The sequence below is a fragment of the Mustela nigripes genome, chromosome 10 (genome assembly GCF_022355385.1).
Source record: "Mustela nigripes isolate SB6536 chromosome 10, MUSNIG.SB6536, whole genome shotgun sequence".
NCBI lineage: Eukaryota > Metazoa > Chordata > Mammalia > Carnivora > Mustelidae > Mustela > Mustela nigripes.
Window position 1 is genome coordinate 8415537 of NC_081566.1, and position 27465 is coordinate 8443001.

The 27465-nt window shown below is 37.0% G+C and overlaps 1 protein-coding gene across 10 annotated transcripts in view; it reads right to left on the minus strand.

Annotated features, from left to right (window-relative positions):
* The window catches only part of CEP170 (centrosomal protein 170), a 124607-nt gene that overhangs the window by 96523 nt on the left and 619 nt on the right, over positions 1 to 27465 (minus strand). The gene's annotated exons all lie outside the window — the stretch shown is intronic.

Here is a 27465-nt window from a genome sequence, read left to right on the forward strand (position 1 = left end):
AATCAGCAAAATGAGCTATGAGAAAGCCAAGAGCATAATAGGGAGACAGAAATTTTATAAAATGAGGAGCACCTGGGTGGCTCATGGGTTAAGCCCCTGCCTTCAGCTCAGGTCATGATCCCAGGGTTCTGGGATGGAGCCCTGCATTAGGCTCTCTGCTCAGCAGGGAGCCTGATTCCCCCCACTCCCTACTTGTGATCTCGCTCTCTCTGTCAAAAAATAAATAAATCTTTTTAAAAAAAGAAATTATATAAAATGAAAAAGTCACTACAGAAATTCAACAGCAGATTTCAGCAGAAAGAAAAAATGATCAACAAATCTGAAGATAAGACAATTGCAAGTATTCATTGTGACAGAAGAAAAAAGGAAGTAACATAAACAGAGCCTGAGGGATCTATAGGATATCATCAAATGTAGCTACGCATACATTACAGGAGTCTCAGAAGAAGAGACAGAGAAAGGGGAAGAAACAAAAAAAGCTTACCAAATTTGAGGAAAGATATAGATATTCACACTCAAGAATTTCAATATACTCCAAGCAGGAAAAACTCACACAGATCCACATTCAGCCATATTATACTCAAACTGTCAAAACTGAAAGACAATTTTGAAAACATCAAGAAAAGACTCTTGTCATGGACAAGGAGTCCCTAATAAGATTAATGGCTGATTTCTCCTCATAAACCATGGAAGTCAGAAAGCAGTGGGATGGCTTATTTATAAAGTCTGGAGATAAGAACTGTCAACCAAGAAATCTTTATCTGATAAAATTACCTTTTAAGAATGAATCACAATTAAGACATTTCCATTAAACAAAAGCTGATGGAGTTCATTACTAGTAGACTGGCCTACCAGAAACGCAAAAGAGAAACTTTCAGACTGAAATGAAAAGACACTAGACAGTAAATAGAAACCATGAGAAAAATTAAAGATAACACAGGAGAAGTAAGTATATAGGTAAATATAAATCTAGGATGATTTACCTTTTTTTTTTTTAAGATTTTATTTATTTGAGAGAAAGAGAGCACAAGCAGAGGGATCAGCAGTAAAGGGAGAAGAGGATCCCTGCTCAGCAGCATGTGGGCCTTGATTCCAGAACCCTGGGATCATGACCTGAACCAAAGGCAGACATTTAACTAACTGAGTCACCCAGATGCCCCTCATTTTAATAATTTTATTTATTTACTGAGAGAGAGAAAGAGAGAGCACACACGCATAAGCAGGGGGGAACAGCAGAGGGAGAGGGAGTATCAGGCTCCCCGCTGAGAAAGGAGTCCAATGTGGGGCTTGATCCCAGGACCCTGGGATCATGACCTGAGCTGAAGGCAGATGCTTAGCCAAAAGAGCCACCTAGGCATCCCATGATTGTACTTTCAATATGATTTGTAACTTTCCTCTTTTTCCAATATGATTTAATGGGCAAATACATAAAACAATAATTATAAAGCTATGTCATTAGAAATACAATATATAAAAATGTAATCTGGGTCGCCTGGGTGGCTCAGTGGGTTAGCACCTCTGCCTTCGGCTCGGGTCGTGGTCCCAGGGTCCTGGGATCGAGCCCCACATCGGGCTCTGCTCAGCAGGGAGCCTGCTTCCTCCTCTCTCTCTTTCTCTGCCTGCCTCTCTGCCTGCTTGTGGTCTCTGTCAAATAAATAGATAAAATCTTTAAAAAAAAAATGTAATCTATGACAAATATAAAAGGAGACAAATGGAGATGTACAGAAGGAGATTGTATACCCTTGATATTAAGTTGGAATTATTGAAATTAGGTTATTATAACTTTAAGATGTTATTTGTAATTCTCAGGATAACCACCAAGAAAATAACTACATAAACATGTAGAAAAGGAAACAAGAAGTGAATCAAAATGGCACACTAGCCAAAGCTCAACTAAATATGAAAAACATAAAGTAGTGAAGAAATTGAGGAACAAAAAAATCATACAGAATGCAAAAAAATAAATAAGTGACAGAAGTTAATCCTTCAGAAAACACATTAAATGTAAACGTATTAAACTCTCCTATGAAACGGCAGAAAAAGATCAGATAAAATAACAGGATCTCTTGGGGAGCCTGGGACGTGCAATTGGTTGAGTGCATGACTTTTGGTTTTGGTTCCGGTCATGATCTCAGGGTCATGAATCTGAGCTCCCACTGGGGCTCTGTGCTCAGCAGGGAGTCTGCTTGAGATTCTCTCTCCTTCTCCCTTTGCCCCTCCCACTGGCTCACCTCACACAAACATACTTTAAAATAAATAAACGAATCTTAAAGGAAAAAAAAAAAATCAAGATTTCTTTTTTTTTTTAAGATTTTATTTATTTATTTGACAGACAGAGATCACAAGTAGGCAGAGAGGCAGGCAGACAGAGAGGAGGAAGCAGGCTCCCTGCTTGAGCAGAGAGCCCAACGTGGGGTTCGATCCCAGGACCCTGGGATCATGACCTGAGCCGAAGGCAGAGGCCTTAACCCACTGAGCCACCCAGGCGCCCCAATCAAGATCTTTCTACATAGTGTTTACAAGAGGCTCTGTACAGATAGGGACACAAAGAAAAAAGGTTGAAAAAAGACATTCCACACAAATAGTAATCCCCCAAAAGTGGCAGTGGCTATATTAATGTGTCAGAAAAAAAAATAAAATTTAAATCAAGGAAAGATTACAAGGGACAAAAGAGGACATTATATATTGATTAAAGCTTCAATATAGCAAGGCATAAAAAATGTAAAAGTATATGTACCTACCAATAAAGCCCAAAAGATATGAAACAAAAATAAACGGAATTTTAAAAAATAGTTTAGCAATAGTATGAAACTTCAATACCACACTTTCAACAACATGAAACAAACACAACTAGACAGAATATCAATAAATAGAGGACTTGACAACACTATAACCAATATACCGAACAGACATACATAAAATGCTCAATTCAACTACAGCAGAATGACATTCTTTTCAAGTGCACAAAGCACATTCTGAAGAGTAGCACATTATGTTAGGCCTGAAACAAAACAAGAAATCGTAAAAGAGCAAAAAGTGCAAAACACTTTTCCAATCAGAATGGAAAGAAATTAGAAATCAATAACAGAATGAAAATAGGAATATTCTCAAAAGGTGGAACTTAACATACTCTACACAAACAATGGGTAAAAGAAGCAATCATAAGAGAATAAAAAAGTACATTGAGAGATGAGAAGACAAGAACACAACATACCAAAACTTATAGGACAGAGCAAAAGCAGTGTTCAGAGGAAAATTTATAGCTATAAATGTTTATATTAAAAAATAAAGAATAAAGATAAAATAAGAGCATAAAAAATAAAAGATAAAAAACAAAAGTTGATTCTTTGAAAGAGCAACAAATGAAAAGTTGTTAGCTAGATTGACTAATTAAAGACTCAGATCACTAAAATCACCACAAAAAATGGTGATATTACTGATTTTAGAGAAATAAAAAAGGATTTTAAGAGGATTTTATATACTAGTGTAAGCTAAAAAAAAGTACATAACCTAAATGAAATTGAAAAATTCTTAGAAACCCTAACCAAACCAAGTTAAATCATGAGGATACAGAAAAATGGAATAGATTTATAGTAAGGAGACTGAATCTAATCAAAACATTCCAAGAAAGAACAGTCAAGGAACAGATGCCTTCACTGTTGAATTGTATCTAACATTTAAAAAGGAATTAACACGAATCTTGGTCAAAATCTTCCAAAAACTTGAAAAGAAGATAAGATATCCTAATTCATTCTATGAAATCATTACCTTATAGCATAGACATAAAAACTATAAAAAAAAAAACCCACAAAACCCCACAGAGCATTATCTTATATTGATGCAACACTCTTTAACAAAATACTAGCAAACTAAATTCAGTAGCACATTGAAAAGAATATATACAACAGATATGTGGAACTTATTCCTGGAATAAAAGGTAGGAAAATCAATGTGATAGGCCATATTAACGAAGGAAGAAAAAAATGAATGAAGAAAATGAAAATGAATAAAGAATGAAGAAATGAAGAAAAAAAGAACAAAGGAAAAAACACCACATGATCATCTCAATTGGTGCACAAAAAAAGCATTTGACAAAATTCAAAACCTTTTTCTGATTAAAAAAAAAAGCCCATATAAACTAGGAATAAAAAGGAACAACGATGAAGTTCAAATATGAAAATCCCATGGCTAACATCAGACTCAATAATGACAGACTGAAACCTGCATCCCTAAAATCAGGAACAAAACAAGAATGCCTGCTTCCATCATTTTTATTTTATATGGTACTGGAAATCCTAGCTATAGCAATTAGGTAAGAAGAGAAATTAAAGGTATCAAAATTGGAATAAAAGAAGTAAAAAAAGGGGGGAAAAAAAAGGCCCAACAACTTTTTACAGCAAGACAGGAATCAGAAGAATTGCAGGATATAAAATCCAGTAAAAAATCGCTTACATTTCTACTTATTACAAATGAACAATCTGAGAAGGAAATTTTTTTTAAGTCCACTTATAACAGCATCAATAATAACAAAAAGTTAGGATTAAATATAACCAAGATGGCTCAGGACTTATATACTGAAAAATATAACATTGTTGAAAGAAATTTTAGAAGACCTAAATACATGAAAAGACACTGTGTCGTCAAGAACTTGAAGATGCAACATTGTTAAGATGACAAGACTACCCAACGCAAACTACAGATCTGATGCAATCCTTATCAAAATCCCAAGAGCACTGTTAAAGAAATAGAGAAATCCATTCTAAAATTCATATGGAATCTCAAGAGACCCTGAAGAGCCAAACAACTAGGAAAAAGAAAAGCAAAGTTGAAATGCTCACAATGTTTCCTGATTTCAGAACTTCTTACAAAGCAATTTTAATTAAAACACTGCCATTAAGACAGATACATACACCAATGAAACACAACAGAGAGCCCAGAAATAAACTGTCACATATATAGACTCTGATTTTCAACAAGGGTGCCAATACCAGTTCTTGGGGGAAAAGAGTCTTTTTAACAAATAGTCGTGGGAAAACTGGAAAACTTGGAAAGAATGAAATTGGCCTCTTACCAGACTATATGCAAAAGTTAACTCAAAAATGGATCAAAGACTTAAACATAAGAACTAAAACTATATAAAATTCTAACAAGATAAAAAGAGGGCATTTGCATGACTCTTTTATTTGATAATTGTTTCTTACAGATGACACCAAAGCAAAGGAAACAAGAGAAAAAAAACCAATAAATTGTACTTTATAAAAATATTAAATTTTTGCGCATCAATGGGCACTACCACAATAGTGAAAGGAATAGAAGAAAATATTTGAGAATCATTTTTCTGATAAGGGACTAATGTCCAAAGTATTAATTATTAGAAAAATACAAATCAAAACCACAATAACAGGGGCACCTGGGTGGCTCAGTGGGTTAAGTTGCTGCTTTTGGCTCAGGTCATGATCTCAGGGTCCTGGGATTGAGCCCTGCATTGGGCTCTCTGCTCAGTAGGGACCCTGCTTCCCTCTCTTTCTCTCTCTCTGTCTGCCTCTCCATCTACTTGTGATCTCTGTCAAATAAATAAATAAAATCTTAAAAAAAAAAAACACCACAATAGCATATACCATTTCACACCCATTAGATATATGTGATCTGTTATCAAACAATGAAAACAGATGTTGATGAGGATGTGGAGAAACTGGAACACTTGTGCATTGCTAGTGGAGATGTAACGAAGTGCAGCTGTTGTATTTTAAAAAGCCAGAGGAGCACCTGCGGTGCTCAGTCAGTTACGCATCTGACTTGGCTTCAGCTCAGGTTGTTATCTCAGGGTCAAGGGATGGAGCCCCCATCTGTCTCCCCACTCAGGGTGAAGTCTGCTTGTTCCTCTCACTCTGCTCCTCCCCTGGGCCCTCTCTCTTATTAAAATAAAAAAAGAAAACAATTTTCATGTCATCCAGCAGTTCCACTCCCAGGTAGGTATATACTCAAAGAATGGAATGGTATGGAGTACTTCTGGCATACCTGTACACCATTGTTCGCAACAGCTTAAAAGTGGAAACAGCCCAAGTGTCCATCAGCAGATGAGCAAACAAAATATTACTTGCACATTCAATGACATATTATTCCATCATTAAAAGAAATGAAATTCTAACACATAACATGGATGAACTCTGTCACATTATGGCGAGATAAGCCAGCACAAAAGGGCAAATATTGTATGATCCACTTTCATAAGGTACCTAAAATAGGCAAATTCATACAGTCAAAAAGGAGAATGGAGGTTACAAGAGGCTGGGCAGAGAGTGGGTTAGTATTTAACAAGTACTTAGTTTCTGTTTAGAACAATAAAAAGTTCTTGAAATAGCAGTATCAGTTACACATTGTGAATGCAATTAATGTCACTGAACTGTATACCTAAAAATGGTCAATTTTACATTGTGTCTATTTTACCAGAATTTTTTAAATGTAATTTTAAAATGTGAATGTAATTTTAAAAAGCCACTTAAGCACTCTCTCTGCCTTGATTGCTGTTTTTAAATTAGAGACATAGTGAATCTTTATTTTGCTTAGTTTTATATTTCTGTCTGTCTTAGAACAAGTTGTTTTGGACATTCAAGTTTTCCCTTAAGGCAAGGATTGGCTAACTCTGGCCTCCTGTTAATTTTGTGGATAAAGTTCTTTTTTTAAGATTTTTGAAAATAAAATTTGGAGCACCTGTGTGGCTCGGTCATTGAGCATCTGCCTTTGGCTTGGGTCGTGGTCTCAGGGTCCTGACATTGAGCCCTACATCAGGCTCCCTGCTCGGCGGGAAGCCTGCTTCTCCCTCTCCCATTCCCCCTGCCTGTGTTCCCTCTCTCACTGTCTCTATCTCTGTCAATAAAATCTTTTTAAAAAAATCTTTTAAAAAAATCAATGAGGGTGAGCAAGCTCGCATATGTGCATGCGAAGGGTTGGTGCGGAGAAGGAAAGAAACTCAAGCAGGTGGCATGCTGAGGGTGGAGCCTGACCCGAGCCCCGCAGGTCCTGACCTGAGCCTAAATCAAGAGTTGGCTCCTTTGGGGTGCCTGGGTGGCTCAGTGGGTTAATCCTCTGCCTTTGGCTCAGGTCATGGTCTCGAGCCCTGCATCGGGCTCTCTGCTGGGAAGGGAGCTTGCTTCCGCCTCTCTCTCTGCCTACTTGTAATCTCTCTCTCTGTGTCAAATAAATAAAAACTTTAAAAAAAAAAAAAAAAAGAGTTGGCTGCTTCACTGACTGAGCCGCCCAGGTACCCTTCTGAGTAAGTTTTATGAGAACACAGACATTTGCACTGAAGCAGCCAAGCAGAGATTGACAGAGATCATATGGCCTACAGAGCCTAAAATATTTACTTTTTAGCCCTTTACAGGAAGTTTGCCACCCTTGCCTTAAAGGATTAATACCAGTTTTTAGTTTTACCATTTTGGATGAAAATATTTTATTTCATGTTATTTTTATTTCATTTATTTTCTTAAGTAGGCTCCTCTGGGTGTGGCAGCCACTGTGGGGCTTGAACCAACAACTCTGAGACAGAGACTTGAGCTGAAATCAAGTCATATGCTTAACTGACTGAGCCACCCAGGTACTCCCAAAGTATTTTAAATTTCACATTTATCTACCTCTCACGACTCAAAATTGAAAATTATATTCAGTGGGTCATGACTATTACAATTACCAGGTTATCAAACCATCCTGCAAACTAGTGAGTTTCTCAATATTTATTAATATGCATGTATCTGTCCTAATACTATGTCAGTTCGCATTTCTCAGACTGTACTCACATTATTTGTTTTTTCTGTTTTCTCCCTTCCTATCAGTTGTCATTTTTCACTGTACTGGGTCTATACCTTCTTGCAAAGCCTTAAAAAAAATATAAGTATATTGCAACTATGCTCAAACAAATAGAATATAAACAAGAGCTCCGGTGAATAAAGGAGGAGGCTTTGGAACATAAATTTTGTTACTCTGAAGGCTTTCGTGAGTTAATGTTTTAGATTTTTAGTTGGTAAGCAGAAGAACTCTATAGGCAGAATGTTATTATGAAAGTATCACCCTTCCAAATTAAAGATCAAATTAAATAAAAATCCTGGGGTTCTTTGAATTCAAAGAAGGGAATGTGATATTACCAGAGTATTACTATTTTTTTAATTTTTTTTATTTTTATTTATTTATTTTTTTTTTTTAAAGATTTTATTTATTTATTTGACAGAGAGAGACCACAAGTAGGCAGAGAGGCAGGCAGAGAGAGAGAGGAGGAAGCAGGCTCCCTGCTGAGCAGAGAGCCCGATGCGGGACTCGATCCCAGGACCCTGAGATCATGACCTGAGCCGAAGGCAGCGGCGTAACCCACTGAGCCACCCAGGCGCCCTTACTATTTTTTTTTAAAAGATTTTATTTATTTATTTGACAGAGATCACAAGTAGGCAGAGAGGAAAGCAGAGAGAGAGAGAGGGGGAAGTAGGCTCCCCGCCAAGCAGAGAGCCCGATTCGGGGCTTGATCCCAGGACTCTGGGACCATGACCTGAGCCGAAGGCAGAGGTTTTAATCCACTGAGCCACGCAGGTGCCCCTAGAGTATTACAATTTACTATCTAGTATAAAACATGAATTTACACAATGAGAAAAAAACAAAAAAAAACAAAAAACAAAAAAACACAAGATTACCCCCAAAACTTACTAGTAATGTTTCAGGGATTAGACCATATGCTGTATGTTGACCCATCAATCATGAAACATATAATTAACATAGGTATGGCTTAGGTTTAGATTAAAAAATCAAACAGATTCAGAGTCCTAAGAGTTTTATACATAATTATGAAAAATAAACAAAACCCTAAATATGTGAGTATCTTCTGAGTATGAGAAACAGTTAAGACCTTTAATTACAAAGAGTAAAAATTCCAGGAAATTTCACTTAAGAATTACAAATCCAAAAGCCTGTCTATTAATGAAAAATATACAATTTTCTCTGCTTCATTTAAAATGACTAACAATAATGGGACGCCTGGGTGGCCCAGTTGGTTAAGCAGCTGCCTTCGGCTCAGGTCATGATCCCACCGTCCTGGGATCGAGTCCCACATCGGGCTCCTAGCTCGGCGGGGAGCCTGCTTCTCCCTCTGCCTCTGCCTGCTATTCTGTCTGCCTGTGCTAGCTCTCTCCCCCCCCCTCTCTCTGATAAATAACTAAAAAATTTTAAAAAAAAATAAAATGACTAACAATAAAACTGAAACGCAACTCAAAACTCCTCCATTTCTCATACCAGCAATCCTCACTGACTTTTCTAACAGTGTAACCTCTTAAATTCAAAAGCCTACAGCCTCAGAAATACACACTAGACTTGATACAAAATTATATTAGTGTCTATCTTCTGTGCTTAATTTTAGCACTTAAGAAATCTCAGAGCATGACAATGTATAAAACGGATGCCTTCCTGTAAATCCATTCCCACGGCAGAGTAAGCCAATCTTTTCTCCCTAGCCCAACAATACTTTTCCAAACATCTCTCATGGTGTAATTTAAATTCTAAGTTTATAGCATTGATGATAATGAGTCTAGCTGGTGACCTATCTGAAAGTAAGAAAAACTTATCCTCTTATTCCCAGTTCTTACAATCAGTGTGAGAAACCTACCAAATCTGGGCGCTCTGGGCAGACAGGGCGCACAGACAAAACAAACAATAAAACTTTCCACAAGGAACTTAGTCCTTGGGCGATGTTGGTCAGTGGATGCGAGGAGATAAGCCTGAAGTGACACCGGAACAAAAAGGAGGCTGTCATTCCCCCAGCCTGGGATGGGGACACTGGGATAGGAGCCCTACAAGTCAGTGCAGAGCTGACCACAGGGATCTTTCTCTCTGCATTCCCAGAGCCTAATATGGTGCTTCACACCTACTGACTGACCAGCTATTTCTAACGAATGAATGAGTAGTCCCGGACCTGCGGAAAATCTTGTTGAAAGTGGATAATCTGGAAATCTCCAGGGACAGAAGGTGAAATTAATCATTGAACCTTTGCTACAGTTAAAGCCCTTTCCACGCCCGCCTTCAGTTGTCTCTCCCATATTCTTCATCTCCTTGTCACATAGTTTTCAACAGCTCCCTGACTAAAGCTTAAAGCTCTGACCTTTGAAGGTCAGAGGGAAGTAAACACTGACCCAGAATCACAATCCAGTTTCCATGCTCCCGACAGCTATAACTGGCTTTAAAAATGGACTTTCCTGTTAGATCCTAGCTCACTTCAGAACTGAACGTACTAAAAATTTAAGGTTTAAATTAAAAAAACAAAACAAAAACTGCAGATGTTCAGCAGGGCATGGAGCTTCAACTACACTTCTAAGTTTCAACCTTCCATATATTTTACTGGTTTTGTTTATTTACACTAAAAAATGTTACTTCCAGTCATTTATAATTAAAATTGTGGACTGATGGCAAGAATCCAAGTGATATTAATTACTAGAATGCTGTTAGACAGGCACTAGAATATTCGACATGTACTAACATTAAACCGAACTATGAAGTAAGGCATAACATAACCAACAGCAAAGACCAATTTAACTCCGATTATTAGGTTTGAGGAAAACTAGTCTATAAATGATCGTCAGGTGTATGCAATTACTTGAGCTAAAATACATGTTAAGGGCAGTATATCCTTATGCTTCTGGCAATCAGCCGGCTGATTCATCACCAGATGGCTTTACAGAGAATGAACCTCCTCCTACCCCCCAAGCCCTACCATTGCAGAGTAAGAAATAACGGCTGTAGCTTTAGGACTATCAATCTACACAGCTGAAAACGCTTTTCTCTAAGTATGCAATTCTCTTTAATAAAATATTATCTACAGATGAATCCAAGTGACAACTTGTCTTCTGGAACCAGTTGGCATGAAAGGGTGGAAATGATCTTCATGGGCTTGGTCCAGTACCTACCCGGCTCTGTTTCCTGAACGAATCAGTAACAGTAGTAGGAAAAAGAAAATGTGATCTTCATAACAAAATAAATGAAAACTTAAAGGGAAAAAGTAATAAATTTCACTTCCTGGAACTGCTGTTTAAACCAGCAGTAAAACTACCCAAAGTATACAAAAATACTGATTTGAAGGGATACGTGGACCTTAGTGTTTACAGCAGCATTCTCAATAATACCCAAATTATGGAAGCAGCCCAAGTGGTCACTGACTGACGAATGGATAAAGAAGATGTGTGTATATATAAAAATACACACACACACACACACACAATGGAAAATTAATTCAGCCATCAAAAGAATGAAATCCTGCCATTTGCAGTGACATGAATGGAGCTAGAGAATATGATGTTAAATGAAATAAGTCAGAGAAAGACAAATACCGTATGATTTTACTCATAAGTGGAATTTAAGAAACAACATATGTGGGGTGGGGGAGAGGCAAATCAGGAAACAGATTCTTAACCAGAGAGAGCAAACTGAGCTACTAGAGAGAGGGGGGGCGGGTGTGTGAGACAGGTGATGGGACTGAGGAGGGGCACTTGTGATGAGCACTGGGTGTTGCAGGTAAGTGATGGATCACTACATTCTACTCCTGAAACTAATTATTACAGTTTGTGCACTAACTGGAATTTAAATAAAAACTTGAAAAAAATTAGCCGACAGTATAGCTTATTCATTGAACAACTGCCATACACGCTTTTAAAACTTGTACCATGCCTTTGAAAAAAATTTGTAATTAAGATTTTATTTGTTCAAAGCAGTTTAAGGTTCACAGGAAGATTCAGGGAAAAGGCACAGAGATTTCCCAATACCACATCCCCTCACCAAGCATGGCCTCCCTCGGTGTCAACATCCTCCACCACGGCGAGGTATTTTCTACAGTGGAGGACCGTGCCCGGACCCAGCGTTACATCACAGCTCAGTCTTGGTGTTGCACCTTCTATGGATCCAGACGAATGTACGAGGACATGTATCCATCGCTATGGCACCAGAGAACATTTCCACTGCCCTAAAAACCCTGTGCTCTGCGTACTCATCGCTCCCCTGCAACCCCACAACTTTTTATTGTCACCAGTTTTGCCTTTTCCAGAATACCATATCATTAGAATCGCATGGTTTGTATGCAGCCTTTTCAGATTGGCTTCTTTCCCTTACTAATATGCATTCCAGGTTCCTCCATGTCTTTTCTTGACTTCATAGCTTGTGTCTTTTTAGTGCTGAATTCCATTGTCTGGATCTACCACAGTTCATGCATCCATCAATTGGCTGAAGGACATCTTGGTTGCTTCCAAGTTTTAGCAATTAGAAGTCAAGCTGTTATTAATACCATATCTTTTTATCCCTTTATACCAAGCATGCAAAAGATAACTGAGAAATTTTAAACAAATGTCTCACTTCAAAATTCTATTTCACATTTCTCCCCCTACTAAAATCCCTGGGGAAAATATCCTTAACATTAAAGCCTCTGGCTTTTGGAAAAAAAAAAAAAAAATTAGGGTTGCATTTAAACTAAAGATCCAGGATCAAATAAGATATAGATATGATTGATCGTATGTTATAAAAACAAATAGACATAATTATCTGTAATCTTTTATTAATAATAGGTAGCATTTACTGGCCACGTACCATATATCATTCTAAGAACTTCTTTCATATACATAGGCTCACAAAATTTATTTTAACTACAAAAATGAACATAAACATTATGCACCAATTATACATGAGGATCCCATTTTCTAGATTACTCCAAGATGAATTACTCTTTTTTTTATTCACAGGTATTTAAGTACTAAGCACTATAGGTAAGAGGGAGAGAGTGAAGATCAAGTTCTTTATCCCACAGAAGCAAAAATAGACAAGGAAGAGCTAGGTAAACAAACTAAGACAACTTTAGTGACAATGGGAAGGCAGGAACATAAAAAGACAAAGAGAACAGCATAATGTAACAGTTTTAGAGTGCTGGTGTTTAGGCTGCTGGCTGTTCTGGGGAAACCTCTCTGAGAAAGTGACATATATTTAAAACATATTAAAAATTTCAGCTCTGCTGTATAATTAACTTGACATGGGGCAGATAATGAAAAATAAACTCTTGGGAAAAATTTCTTTTAAAGCCCCAACCCCTCCACCTGAAATGTATGGTTAATCCAAAACAATAAACCCACAGCTGTGCTTTTGGGGTACTTACAAAGATGCCTCCTCCATGATCACGTGAACAAACTTGGTACTAGGAAAATTTTTGTTCTCATAAACTCCTGATTATTTTGAAATGAGTGCTTCCAATTTTACCTTTATTACCTGCCACATACATTATTAATTACATGTTTTAAAAAATCAGAGCAAATATTAAAAAAAAAGTATTGAGAAAAATGTAATTTACAGTTTTCACCTAAAATGGCATTATTAAAGTGTGAAAAATTTTTTCACAAAAATAAAATGATGATGACATTCCAATAACAATAGCCATATTTTCTATACCTGAATTTATTACACATTTTCAAAAGAAGGCTCAGCTTAGAAAGGAAAAACCAGTGATTTAATAAGACATCATTTCTTCATAAAAATCATTTTATGAAGTGCTTAAAGAAAATGCTTGAGCAAACAAGTTATAGATTTCCATAAATTATCTAGGCATTAAAAGTTCCTGCCAAGTTTTCTCTGCCAGTATATGAAAAATGTAAAGTCTGACTTGATTTCTTTTGTAGAACTGCACAACTTTGTTAAAACACAGCTACTGTTTCACAAGAAATCAATTAAGACTTAGATTCAGGGGTGCTTGGGTGGCTCAGTTGGTTAAGTGTCTGTGTTTGCATCAGGTCATGATCTCAGGGTCCTGGGATTGAGCCCTGGGTTGGGCTCTCACTTCTCCCTGCCTCCCTCTCTGTGTGTGTCAAATAGATAAATAAAATCTTAAAAAAAAAAAAAAAGACTTAGATTCAAATATTTCTCAAGTACCTCCTTTGTGCCAGTAACTATGCTGAGTGCTTATACTCTCTTAAATGTCTTCATTTAACTCCCAAAACAAGCACATGAGAATCATTTTTTCCCTTCAAGAAAGCTGAAGTTAAATGACTTCCCCAAGGTCACGAGTCTACTAGTAGGAAACAGGAGCCCCCCGATTCAAAACCGGGCTTTCACACAGAAAGTTCTGGACTGCTCCTGCAACCACAGAATCCTCCGTATTCTTCTCAAGTATACCTGCAATGATGCTAGTGATGCCAACTCCTACACTCTCAGATTTGGTTTAAGAATTTGAATATGACTGAAAAGAAATGTATTTTTACCTGGTAACGTATTCTCTGACACTACCTTTCTGAGCCATAAACACTGAAGGTTCATGCAAGACTCAGTCCATGTTTAATCTAATTCTCACCCTCCTGCCTGACCACCAGCAGGCTCCAAGACTGCCTCCCTGCAAAGTCCATAGACAAGTAAGAATCAACCAGTTTATGTTAAAGTCAGATAAAAAAAAAAATCAGCTGACTCATCTAGAAGAATGAGGCAAATTTAGTAATAGGGTACAGCATGAATCAGAAACCTATTATCTGAAAGAAAAGTAAACTATCTCTACACTCATTGAGCAATGATCTGAAAAACTCTGCCAGGTCTCACATCGCTGTCCGGAAAAGGTGCAGAAAGCTGTCCCAAAGGACTGAAAACAGACTCTAAAGGAGGGGCTGACAGTGGGAAAAAGGCTAAGGGTCTGTAAAGATATTAAAGCTGAACGTTTTGGATTCACCTTTCCTAGTTCAACAACTTCTTCGCTGACAACAATTTCTCTTGTTTCTGTCATCGGTCTATAGCGTATTTCAGCATATCACTGCCTAATGTGCCCCTTAAAGATGGCTCCTGCTCATGATTATTACCTTCCTCCTGTCACTAACCATACATTAACTGTTTGGGAGGTGGATATAAATTCAACCACAGTATCAGCACAATGCATGAAAACCAAAATCAAACTTCAAACTACAGAATCCCTGAAGAATCTTAGAGCACGTTTAAAGCAAAGACATATTTTATAAATATCAAAAATGTGCTTATTTACTGCCTAACTTGTTACTAGCCTAAATTATGCAATATTTCTTTTCACCTTCATGTAAATTATAATGCCTAGAGATAACTCTCTAACAGGGATTGCAGTAAAACTGTGATTATGGACAGGTTTTATAACCACACTGTCCAACATACAAGCCACTAGCCATATGTGAACTACAGAGCGCTTGAAATACGAACAGCAAGTGCATCTGAGAAAACTTTTTATTTAATTTTAATTCATTTAAATTTTAATTTTAATTTCATACATTGCTAGTGACCACTCTAGTTTGCTCAGCTCTACACAAAGAGGAATCACATGATTTTTAAAAAAATATTTTATTTATTTATTTGACAGAGATCACAAGGAGGCAGAGAGGCAGGCAGAGAGAGAGAAAGAGGAGGAAGCAGACTCCCCACAGAGCAGAGAGCCCGACGCGGGCCTCGATCCCAGTACTCTGGGATCATGACCTGAGCCGAAGGCAGAGGCTTTAAACCACTGAGCCACCCAGGCACCCCGAATCACATGATTATTTACATTAATTCAGAATGGCTTTATATGCTTTCAAAGTATAGAATATAAACACACAAAACTGCCAGTTAAAAAATATTTTAGGTTGGAAAGAAAAATTTTGATCTGATCACAACAGCATAAAGAGCTTTATGTTTTCATTTATAAAGGTATACAGCATGTAAATTAGTAAGTTATGTAAGCAAGCAAGGCTACCTTTTGGCTGAAAATCTGCAACCATCATTTCAACTATTACTATACGTCTATTCTTTTTATATTATTATTAATTAGACTACAGATGCTTAAAGTGATTAGATTCATTAATACCAGGGTACATGCCATTAGGTATGTAATAATTTGCTGGAAATATTTTACAGTGTGAATATTTCTGAGAATGCAATTCTTTTAAGGGAGGGAATCTCTAGACACAGCTAAAGAGAAATGCTCTATTGACATTTATTTCATTTGGAGAAGAGTTTCTCCATATTAGAGGAAAGCAACAGCTACAACAGATTAAAAGCTTATTGGTATATTTAGAACAATTATTAGTAGGAGGTAATTCTCTGAGTCAAATATCAGGATATGCCAAAAAAAAAAAAAGTTCACCTTCCAAATGCTTTGTCTCTCTTCACTCCTACCCTCTTCCCCTTTTTCCATATCTGTGTACCACTGCATACCACAAATGCCCTCCTAATCTTCTGACTCTTTTCTTTGTGACTAAAGGGCCATAAGCACAAAACTGAAGAATTCTGTATTTTCTACACACGCAATATTGCTTTAAAAGTTGGGAGTAGCCTTAGAAAAACAATATAGTTTAAGCCTTTTATTTTTACAAATGAGCAAAATGAAACATAAGATTAAAGACTTATTCAATGGCATACTGGTATCGTGGCAAACTAAAATGGAGATCTAACTCCTTGTGCAAAGTACTCTTTTATTTACACCTCGTTGACAAAGTGTGTGTGTATGTGTGTGTGTGTATTTATCCTAAGATCAGGAAACACCCTCAAAAGTCATCTGTGACAGAAAATAAGCCATCTGGTTTTTCTGGAGCAGATATCTGATGACAGTATTTATTAAATAAAATGATATATGTGTTTTAGTTTGTAAGAAATGTAGACTTATACAAATGTCTCAAAAGAATACAATTTGGTTCCTGCCTTCCTATAACCCCTATTTTTTTCCCTGCAGTTTTGCAACTTTTGATAGAAAAGTTGTTTCCTAACTGCACTAAACAGATAAAATCATGTCACACTACTAAAGACCAATTACAATGGGGTGAGCACTAGCAAAGGAAAAATAAAATTAAGTAAAAATAAATATTAAATTAATTAATTTAATGAATCATTGATATTTCTGTGGTTACTTTTTTTGTCTGAACTAGTTTAACATCCATTAGCTGTCTGAGAATCCTATGAAAGATATGACAATCCTGCATTTCACAGACATATGTTAATTTCATATTCATTTCCTGGGGACTTGGATCAGACATTTTCACATGATCAAATAAAAATACTCAAAATATAAAGTGAAGTAAATAATTTTTGTTCTCAGGAAGTGTCTAGGAACTCAGATTTATAAATTTCTTAGTTATTCTTCCCTACTCTGGATATTAGCCCTATTTCTGTTCTTATTTTTGACACTGATATATGTTTGATAAAAATTTACTTTGCTACTTCACTTATACTGGATCAACACAGGTTTACCCAAATTCTTATACATATTTAAGAAGTGATTTTGATTATTATGTTTGAATTTTGTCAAACAGTAAACTTATTTTTTAGTCATAAGGTATACATACTTATCAAAGAAAAACTCAAATCAGCGAAGCAGAAAGTAACTTTGGAACAGAACTCAGTACCCATATTAGTAAATCTGAATTTCCAAGGCCAACGTAACTTTTGGATTTTGAACATGATACCCTTAGAGAGCAATTCATTTTGGCAAGTTGTTTTACTGTTTTTAAGAAATGCTATTTCTTGTTAAGAAAAATTCTAATCCAGGGGCGCCTGGGTGGCTCAGTGGGTTAAGCCTCTGCCTTCAGCTCAGGTCATGATCTCAGGGTTCTGGGATCGAGCCCCGCATCGGGCTCTCTGCTTGGCGGGGAGCCTGCTTCCTCCTCTCTCTCTGCCTCCCTCTCTGCCTACTTGTGATCTCTGTCAAAATAAATAAATAAAATCTTTAAAAAAAAAAAAAATTCTAATCCAGCTCTCACAAGTGGAGCTACCAATACGTGCAGCAAAGCTGGAATATAAAAATACGAATGCCTACTGGAATCCGAGGATGCCTTAGCTTTTCAGAATGCCATGTCCTAAAATTAATGACTTTCCCCAAAAGGGGTTAATGTATTCTTGTTAATGTTTTAAATTTAAGTTTTTGCATTTGCAATTTTGCTTCATGATAGAATTATATAAAATATGCTTTAAAATGAATTATAAGAAAGCACGAAAAATTTTAGACCTTAAGAAAGAAAATTAAGTACAGATAGCACATAGCTCATTTAAAAGAGCTTTATCTTCTTCCTATTAGGGCCAGGCTTTCAAAAGTGGTCTGTTTTTGCTGATTCTACTTCCTTACCTTTCAACTACTCTTTGTTTTTTTGTTTTTGTTTTTGTTTTTTTAATTAAGGATTTATTTGAGAGAGAAGGAGAGGAAGAACGGGGAAAGGGTAGAGGAAGAGAGAGAATCCTGAAGCAGACTCCTAGGTGAGCGTGGAGCCAGATGTAGGGCTCAATCCCAGGACCCCAAGATCATGACTTTAGCCAGAAAGAGTGCCACTTAACCAAATGAGCCACTCAGGTGTGTCCCCCCGACAACCCACTCTTTTTTTCGAAGTAGCTCCTCATGCCCAGCATGGAGTCTACACGGGGTTTGAGCTCATAATCCCGAGATCAAGATCTGACCCAAGATTGAGAGGCCTGGGTGTCTCAGTAGGTTTAAGTATCTGCCTTCCACTTAGGTAATGATCCCAGGGTCCTGGGATTCTGTCCCATGTTGAGCTCCTTGCTCAGTGGGGAACCTGCTTCTCCCTTTGCCTGCCACTCCCCCTGCTTATGCTCTCTCTGAATAAATAAAATCTTAAAAAAAAAAAAAAAAAAAAAAAGAGGATTCAGATGCTTTAAAGGACTAAGTCACCCAGGTGCATAACTCTTTCATTATCTGATACAATTTGAAATGTTCTGTTCATATGCTTAGGTTTATTTCTGGACCTTTTATTCCATCTACCTATTTCTGTACTATTTTATTATTACCATGTTTCATAACATGGGTTTATGATATCCATTTATAAATGGACAGACTGTTCTCCCTACCCTACACTGGTTTTAACAGAAATTACTTAGTTCTCCCTGTATGGTTATTTTTTTCCAGATGCATTTTAGAATTATTTTGTCAGGGTTATTTGAACAAGTCCTTTTGGGGTTTGGATTGAGATGCAGCCCAATTTATTAATTTTTTTATGATCTGAAACATGGCAAGGGAATACATATATGTATATGTATATGTGTGTGTGTGTGTATATATATGTATATATATATCTCAAGAAGGCTATATATATAGGCCTTAACATATTTTAGAAAAATTAACACATTTGCATATATTCACATCACAAATTCTATGATAATCAATATAGGTATGTATTTAATGAAACTTTGTGTAGTGGTATTACTTCACAAAGGAAAAGGAAGAGAGAAACTGGGCTATACACAAGTTAAAAATCTTTGATGTCTTTGGTAAAAACAAATTTAAAAAGGAAAATGACAATCTGGGAAAAAATTTTACAACATACGTAACAAAGGAATTGCTACAAGTAAATACAATAATGAACATTCTTCAGAAAAAATTAACAAAGGGCACACACAAGCAATTCAGATTAGAAATACAATGGGCAATAAACTTTTTTTGCTAATAAATGTGTTTTTAAAAAACCCTTCAGATATATTACTGATAAGAGAAACCTAAATAAGGTTTTCAGTTTATCATGTTGGCAAAATTTTTAAAAAGATATGTAATATCCAGCATTGGTGTAGGGTTGAAGCAACAACCTCATATACCAATGATGGAACTATATATTGGAAAGACCAGGGCAGGGGGGTGGGTTTCATCAGAAAATTGGAAACGGGTTTATTTTATTTTATTTTAAGATTTTATTTATTTATTTGACAGAGAGAAGTCACAAGCAGGCAGAGAGCGGGGTGGAAGAAGGATCCACCACTGAGCAGAGAGCCTGATGCTGGATGCAGGGCTTGATCCCAGGACTCTGAGATCCTGACCTGAGGGGAAAGTGCCCTGAGGAAACAGCTTTAGAAGTCTAAATATTCCTTGATACAGTTAATTTCTTAAAATACTGGCAAAGAGGGGTGCCTGGGTGGCTCAGCTGGTTAAGCATCTGCCTTGGGCTCAGGTCAAGATCTCTGGATCCTGGAATGAGACAGGCTTTGGTCCCCCTGCCTAGCAGGGAGCCTACTAATTCCACTCTCTCTGCCCCTCCCCCTCACTTGTGTTCTCTCTCATTTGCTCTTCTCTCCCCCACAAATAAATTAAAAAAAAAAAAAAAACTTAAAATACTGGCAAAGAAAAATATTAATTTGCACAGAAATTCACAGTTGTTTACAATTTTAAAAATACCCTTAATTTCCATAAATTGTAAGTAAATTATAAGTTTGATAACATGGACTCCTATACCCTCAAGAAAAATTAGTCAGAAGGTTTAATCTCATGATAATATGTTACCAGATTAAACCAAAATAGACAAGAATATGTAACAGTAGCATCATGGGCTAGTGGGACTATAAGAAAGCATTCTTCCTCACATAATGGTATTTTCTAAGTATTCTGCAATAGACAAGAATTAGTTTTGTAATATGAAAAAAAGCATAAAAAATAAGGTGCAATACACTGCTTATCCAATGAGAAGTGTTTATTGAGCAACTGAGCAAATGATAATACATGGAGTCCTCAAGATAGAGATTTTGAAGTTATATCCTATAATAGAGTCCTATTGCCTCAAAAATGTCTTTACTGCTTAAGAATTACTGCTCAAAGTCCTCTATCTGCAATGTTCCTTTTTCACCAAAATAAATATTTTATACCTTTATATCAAGTATGCTCATTTTCCCTATCCTCTGTTTCCTCAAATCAGTTTCTAGCTGACTGCCTTGAGTTCAAGTCCCCTAACATACCCTATGCTTTGAATTTGTACATTACTATTCCACATAAGATGTGAAAACCCTTATCTGGTAAAATACCTTCCAGGAAAAAAAAAAAAAAAGCCAGTTAAAAAAGGAAAACTTTAGGGGCGCCTGGGTGGCTCAGTGGGTTAAGCCGCTGCCTTCGGCTCAGGTCATGATCCCAGGGTTCTGGGATCGAGTCCCGCATCGGGCTCTCTGCTCAGCGGGGAGCCTGCTTCCTCCTCTCTCTCTCTGCCTGCCTCTCAGCCTACTTGTAATCTCTCTCTGTCAAATAAATAAATAAAATCTTTAAAAAAAAAAGAGTTTAAAAAAGGAAAACTTTACCTTTTGGTCTCATTTACACACTGTGGTAAAGGATGAGTTTAGGATTGGAGAAAGTTATTATCTCAAAGCCTCTTCTCCACATCATGTCTTTTTTTCCACTCCCAAGAACACTAAAATAATGTGCAAAACTGCCTCATGGGGATGAAATGCAGAAAGAGAAGACAACTATCCCCGCAATGTGAGACTGAAAAACTAGTTCTGCTCATCACCCCAAACAAAACGTTTCTTCGTTAGCGGCCCCACATCTGGGGTGATGGGTTAAGGCAACCATACCTTCCATCTGTCTTTTACATCATTTGTCTTTCCAAATAAACTTCTGAGGTAAATGCAATATCACTAGATTTATTTTTCAGATGAAGAAACTGGACTTGAAATGAAATTTAAGATGTGTTTAAGATGTGTTTAAGATCACAGAAGTAGTGATTGAATCAATCCCTGACAGCAAATTCTTCTCACTGAAGAGCAATTCTCTCCTGTCCAGTCCGCGGCAGCAGTGGCAGCCACATCCACCCGAGAAAGAGCAGGGGCCTGGCTACAAACCAAACTTTGTTCAGGGCTTCAGATTTAGTAGTTTCTGGGGGGAGAATAACTGTGAAGATCCCCATCAAAAAACTGGGAGAAAGGGACTTCTAGTGAAATGTCCACATCCAGTTTAGAAGGCGCATTCAGGTGATCAGAGGTGGTGTAGTTTGACTCAACATCACTTATCTCTAAAAATACTCTTTACTTGGCTTCTGGGACAGCACACTCGTATCTCACTGACCACTTCTTTTCAATCCTTCTGGCTCGCTCCTTTTCCTTTGCTAAGCTTTCACTGCCGAAGACGATCAGGTCTCAACTCTTGGACCTCTTCTCCACCTAACTAACCAGCTCTCAAACTATGGGATGTCTTCCAGTCCTATGGCTTTAAATATGTTCTACTGGTGATGCTTAAGATTAAATATCTTCAGACCTGAACTTTGCTGAATTCTATACTTGTATATTCCATGCCTACTTGATAGCTCCACTTGGATGTTTAACAGACATTTCAAACTTAACGTATCCCAAACTCTGGATTTTTAAAAAAACAGACCTTGTAACTTTATTTCCGCCTTTATCGCTGTAGTCAAAACCATTAACAACTTAGTATAGATCACTCCGATGGTCTCTTAGCTCACCTCCCTGTTCCCCTTTTCCTGTCCAGTCTGTTCTCCACAAAACATTTCAAACTATACTTTAAAAATACAACACAATTCTTTTGTCAATCCCCCAATCAACCCCCCAATTAACTCCCCAAACACGTGAAGTTAAAAACCCTACAATCTCTATCCGACCTCACCTCCTCCTCTTCTTTCTCCCTCTCGCTCACTCACCTCCAGCCAGTGCTCTCTTTACTCTCCAAATTCACTCGTCCCATTCCTGTCTCAGGACCACTGCACAGTCCAACCACACACCTACATGGCTTACTTCCTCACCTAAGGTAAGTGTCAGCTAAATGTCGCCTCCTCACAGGACAGTATTCCCTAACTGCTCCTAAAATGGTAACTCTCAAGGCGCAGTATGTTGTCTTAAGAGGTTATCTTTTGTATAAAAGATGGGCAGCAGGCTAAGAATATATATTTGCTTAACTTTGGAAAAAAAAAAACTCACTGGAATGATACAGAAGAAATAATAAAAAGTTACCTATTGGATTAGGGAACGTGCTAACTCAGCAACAATGTGAGGGGTAGGAGGGTTTTTCATATTATTTGTTTTTAAAATTGCTTGATTTTTTTGAACCATTTGAATGATCTATCTGAGGGACTACTTAGAAACAAATGAAAAATAGCAGTCTCCCCATCACAGTCTATCCACTTACTCCACATTTTCTTCATTGTGCCTATGCTTCCTTGACTCATTTTTGTCTAATTATCCATTACTATGCAACAGACTGTAAGCTTTGACCAACTTCTTCCATACTGGAGAAAATAATGGTCTTCTTGATTAAAAGCAAACAAAAAACATTCAAATGGTTTTCATTATCTTAGTGTCACCTCTTTTCTCAAGCATATTTTATTTATGTTACATTTACTCTATTTATAAATCTGCATGGCTCTGTACTCGGCTATATCCAGTACACAGCCAGGAGGAAGACATAAGAGGGCTGGCTTGTTAAATTTGTAAGTGTCTAAAAGCCAGGAAGGGAAACTAATCCCTTGGATGACAGACTCATGGAAGATCTCAACAAGTTTTAACCATAGCTACATCAAAGGAGATGGTATCTGAAAGGGTTAAAGTTTAACACGTTCAAAAATCATCTATGTATACATACAGAATGGGAAAAATCTTAAAATAAAAAAGACACTGGCTTATGTTGACTATATAAAATTGGTGGTTTCCAATTTTTCAAAAAAACAAAATGAAAACCTACATAACTGCCAACTTTTTATTCATTAAGAACTATCATTTCATAAAGAGAGTCATTTTAACATTGGAAAAGAAGAAATATAGAAACTCAAATCCCTTGAATTGCGTAACAATAACTTAAAAGCCATACAACATTTTCCTCTCATTTTTCTTTGCTTAGAACTAGCAAAGATATTACTGTTATTAAAGAATTAACACAATTTTAGACTGTAAACACAAGTGTACAGCTTGAATTAAGGAAAGGGATAGTTTTACTGCACTGCATTCAGATCATAATTACAGAATTAAATATAAAAACTAGACCACAACAAAAAGAACAGAACTGACAAAACTAAATCTAGGTGACAACTGATGAGAAAGGTAAAGGAAACAGTATCATATGAAGTTGTAAGGTTATCGTATTTAATTTAGAAAAGCGAAAACCTAGCAAAGAAATACCTTATTGTATTGTATTGTATTGTATTGTAATCTTCCTCTTATGACAGAACTATAACCAACGGGGAGCAGTTACACAGTAAAGCAGACACCAGCTCGATTTAATTATGATCTTGCTATTGTACTTTCCAGAAGCTAAATGAGACATCCTATGCCTCTTTGTTCATGTAAGTGTTGTTATTAGAGAAATTGGACTCAGTAAGGCCTCAGGGATATGAGCAGTAGTAGAAGGTACACTGCACCAGGTAACTGTAAGGTCTCCTCTAATTCTAAAATTTTGTGAATCAGCAAAGAGTATAGTTTGCTTTCTTAATTTACCAAAAAGGATGAGTGGAAAGAATCTGGGCTTTTGTCAAAAAGACAAAGGTTCAGTTATAGGGACTACCACTTAGTAATGCATGAGAGAGAGACAAAATTATTCACTAACTCTAGGCTTCAAATATTCTCAAATTTAAATGTGTAAATTTATACCTTATATACAAGATTACTGCATGAATTACACACACACACACAGGCATATGCACTGCCTGACACAGTAGGTTTCAAGACATGGTAGATATTAGTCATTTATTCAATAAGTATCATGTTCCAAAGGGTAATATTCTATATTACTTATTACTTATTGATATAAGCAAATAATGACATTCTCTGCTATGTCTCATATTGTTTCTTAAACCTAAGCAACACATACTTGAGATTCTTTTCCACTTTCATGTTCTGTACAATCCCTATTTGTAGGTAAGTAATTTTTTAAGGTTTTCTTTAACCTTGCTTTTGTTCATTTCCTTTCTACCTTTGACATAAAAGAGGTCCTTCAGTATATATGGACCATGTCATTCATTTTGGCCAAAAAAAGTAGAACATAGATATACTCTTGCATAATCATTTACCTAGACTAGATTATCTGTCTAGTTTAATCAATTCTACTACCAGAGAGATGTCTTATTCTTTAGTATGGCCCAGGCTGGCTAGTTCAGTCCCTCAAAAAATTTAAGTAAATAAATTAAATCCCATTTCACCAAGGGTAGTTGATTATTGGAAATCTTGGTTATTAACGTAAGTTTATGAAATAAGGATGGTCTGAGTTTCTCCCCATCAGAAGAAATTCATTTCTTACTGAAACATAGCAACACTCAACATTTTCCTCCATATTATCTACCCACCAAGGATTTTTCAGATGGCATCTAGTTGTTTTTTGTTATACTTCCATAATAATTTGCAACTGTACAGATATTTTAGTTGGCCATTCAGTACATTGCTGTCTGTTAGTTATTTGAATAGGACACTGCTTAAAACCCCAATGTTCACGATAGAGAACAAAATCAATCATTACAAATTCAAATACTAAAAATTATTTTATGGGAGTATAATTTTGCTGAATAAAAAATGTTAACAAGTTTAAACATAGGCAGTATTCAGTACTAGATGAGTGGTATCTGATTACTATCAGATGCAACAATAAAACTTCACTGTTTTGTAACTGAAAAAAAAAACTGACACTTGGAATAAAATAAATCACTAAGCATAGAATTTTTAAAAACACTTTAATATTTGCATTAGTGAGCATAATATATGATAACTTTATAGTATAAATGTCATTATTCTAAGGCTAAGATAGAAAACATGCAGTGGTTATTTACAAAGTAATTGAGAACAATGAAATTTACCAACAAAATACATTTAAAGTTTGATTTAATATAACTCCACATGCTGAATTTAGTTATTTTTAAGTAAGCTAAAATTTAAAAGGGCATATTAATAAATTCTTTCTAAAAAGTCTACTAAAATGCAAAGTAGAATTAAAGGGTAAGATTATGAAGCAAAAAAAGCACTCTGTCAAAAGCAATTAAATGAAAAAACAAATTTTGATAAAAAGTTAGATTTTTTTTTCCCTCAAAAGTTAATCGGAGAATAATGTAATTCACTGAAGAAAAATGAACTTCACAGGTTCTTGTTACAAGGGAATTTTACTTTTAACAGAGCTTACAGAGTTCATCATGCCATAAAATACTACTGAATATCATGACATAATATTAAAATATGCTTACTAATAAGTAGTAGGGAAAAACTTCCAAAAGTTTTTTTCTTATGAAAAGCCCATGTTATCGCCTCTTGGCCTTTTGGTTAAGATCAAGTGTGAAAAGCCCATGTTAGAACACCTTTCCTTATACTGTAAGTTAATTTATAATTACAAAGTTCCACTTCAGTAGAATTATTTTTGCATCACAAGGAAAAGGACTAGATTAATATGACTAGGGGTATCAATGAACTGGATTGTTAAGGCCAACTCAAGGAGCACGTAGAGAAGCTTTCCACAAATTTTCACAGGCTAGGGGGACTAAGGGACCAAACCAAAAGAGTCCACTGGAGGAACAGATCTTGGTTTTATCGGGCTCTGCTTTTCAACAGCAGTGACGCTTGGACAGACAATTCGGTTAACTTTCCACGTTTCAGTGTCTTCCTCTATGTCAAGTGCACTTAGATTCTTGAGTTTTAAAACACCAAAATCCTATGATATCCACAAAGTTAGGAAGGATGCAAAACAGCACTGGTTTTACTTTTTTTAAAAGTAATGGTAGAAAAATAGAAAATCATTTGTACCTTGCAACTGAATTACTAAATTTTTGAAACACACCCAGCTGGGGTTGTGTCAGTGAAGATCTAGATACAGTATTCACAATGTAACTCGCCTCCCCCATTATCCCTCCACCTGCTCCTCCCCATCCTGCTTCATTCTTTCTTCCGCTTGTCTTAACGCCAGCAAACGGTTGTAAGCATTGAGAGCTCAAGATGAAATCATTTTAAAAGATGCATTTTTGAATCAACGATCATCTGCCCCACCACATTTCTCCCAAATGAGTGAATTTTCATTAAGAGAAGGAAAGCATGAATAAACAAATTCAGAAACGGAAATGTACCCGGCTCGCTTTTTGTTTTGACTGCTCAAAAAACAAAACCGAAAGATAGAGCCTAGTCTATTCCCTTAGGAACGTGAACGCGTTACCCACCCAATGAAAAAACAATTCTGCTGGTTCATTTCCTTGCTACACAACAGCCTCGTCGTCGAGTCCCTGCTAAGTCCAGTCTTCAGAGCCATCTAGTCATGTCGTGTTTATCACCTTGGCAATGCTTGGACAGGCACCGTCCCTGTCTTCCAGGGCTCACATTCTTCAAATAAATCCCTACAGCCCTACTAAACACCACCCTTCCCGCCCCCTCGACCTACCCCCACCCCGGGGTTCCATAACTTAGGACACAAATCCCACGTCTTCCCGCCCTGTGTCAGGCATAAAACGAAGGGAAGCACACCAAAACCCCACATTTGAATCTCAGGACAATGAAGCCGACAGGAAGCCACTCTCGCCTCCCCCGGGTTTACTACGGAGCCGGAGCCAGCGCGGGTGCAGTCGCCTGGCAGGGTGCGTGACACCACGTCTTCCACGCCCTCCAACCGCGTCCAGAGGGCGCCTGGCCGGACCTCCACCCCCCCTCCCACAAGCCGCCCCACATCCCCCAAACCAACCTCACCAGGAGGCCCGGCACTGTTAGCGGCTCCGGTCGGGGAAACATCCCTTCCGCAGCTGCAGCGCAGCCATTCCCCCCAGTGCTCCGCCCGCA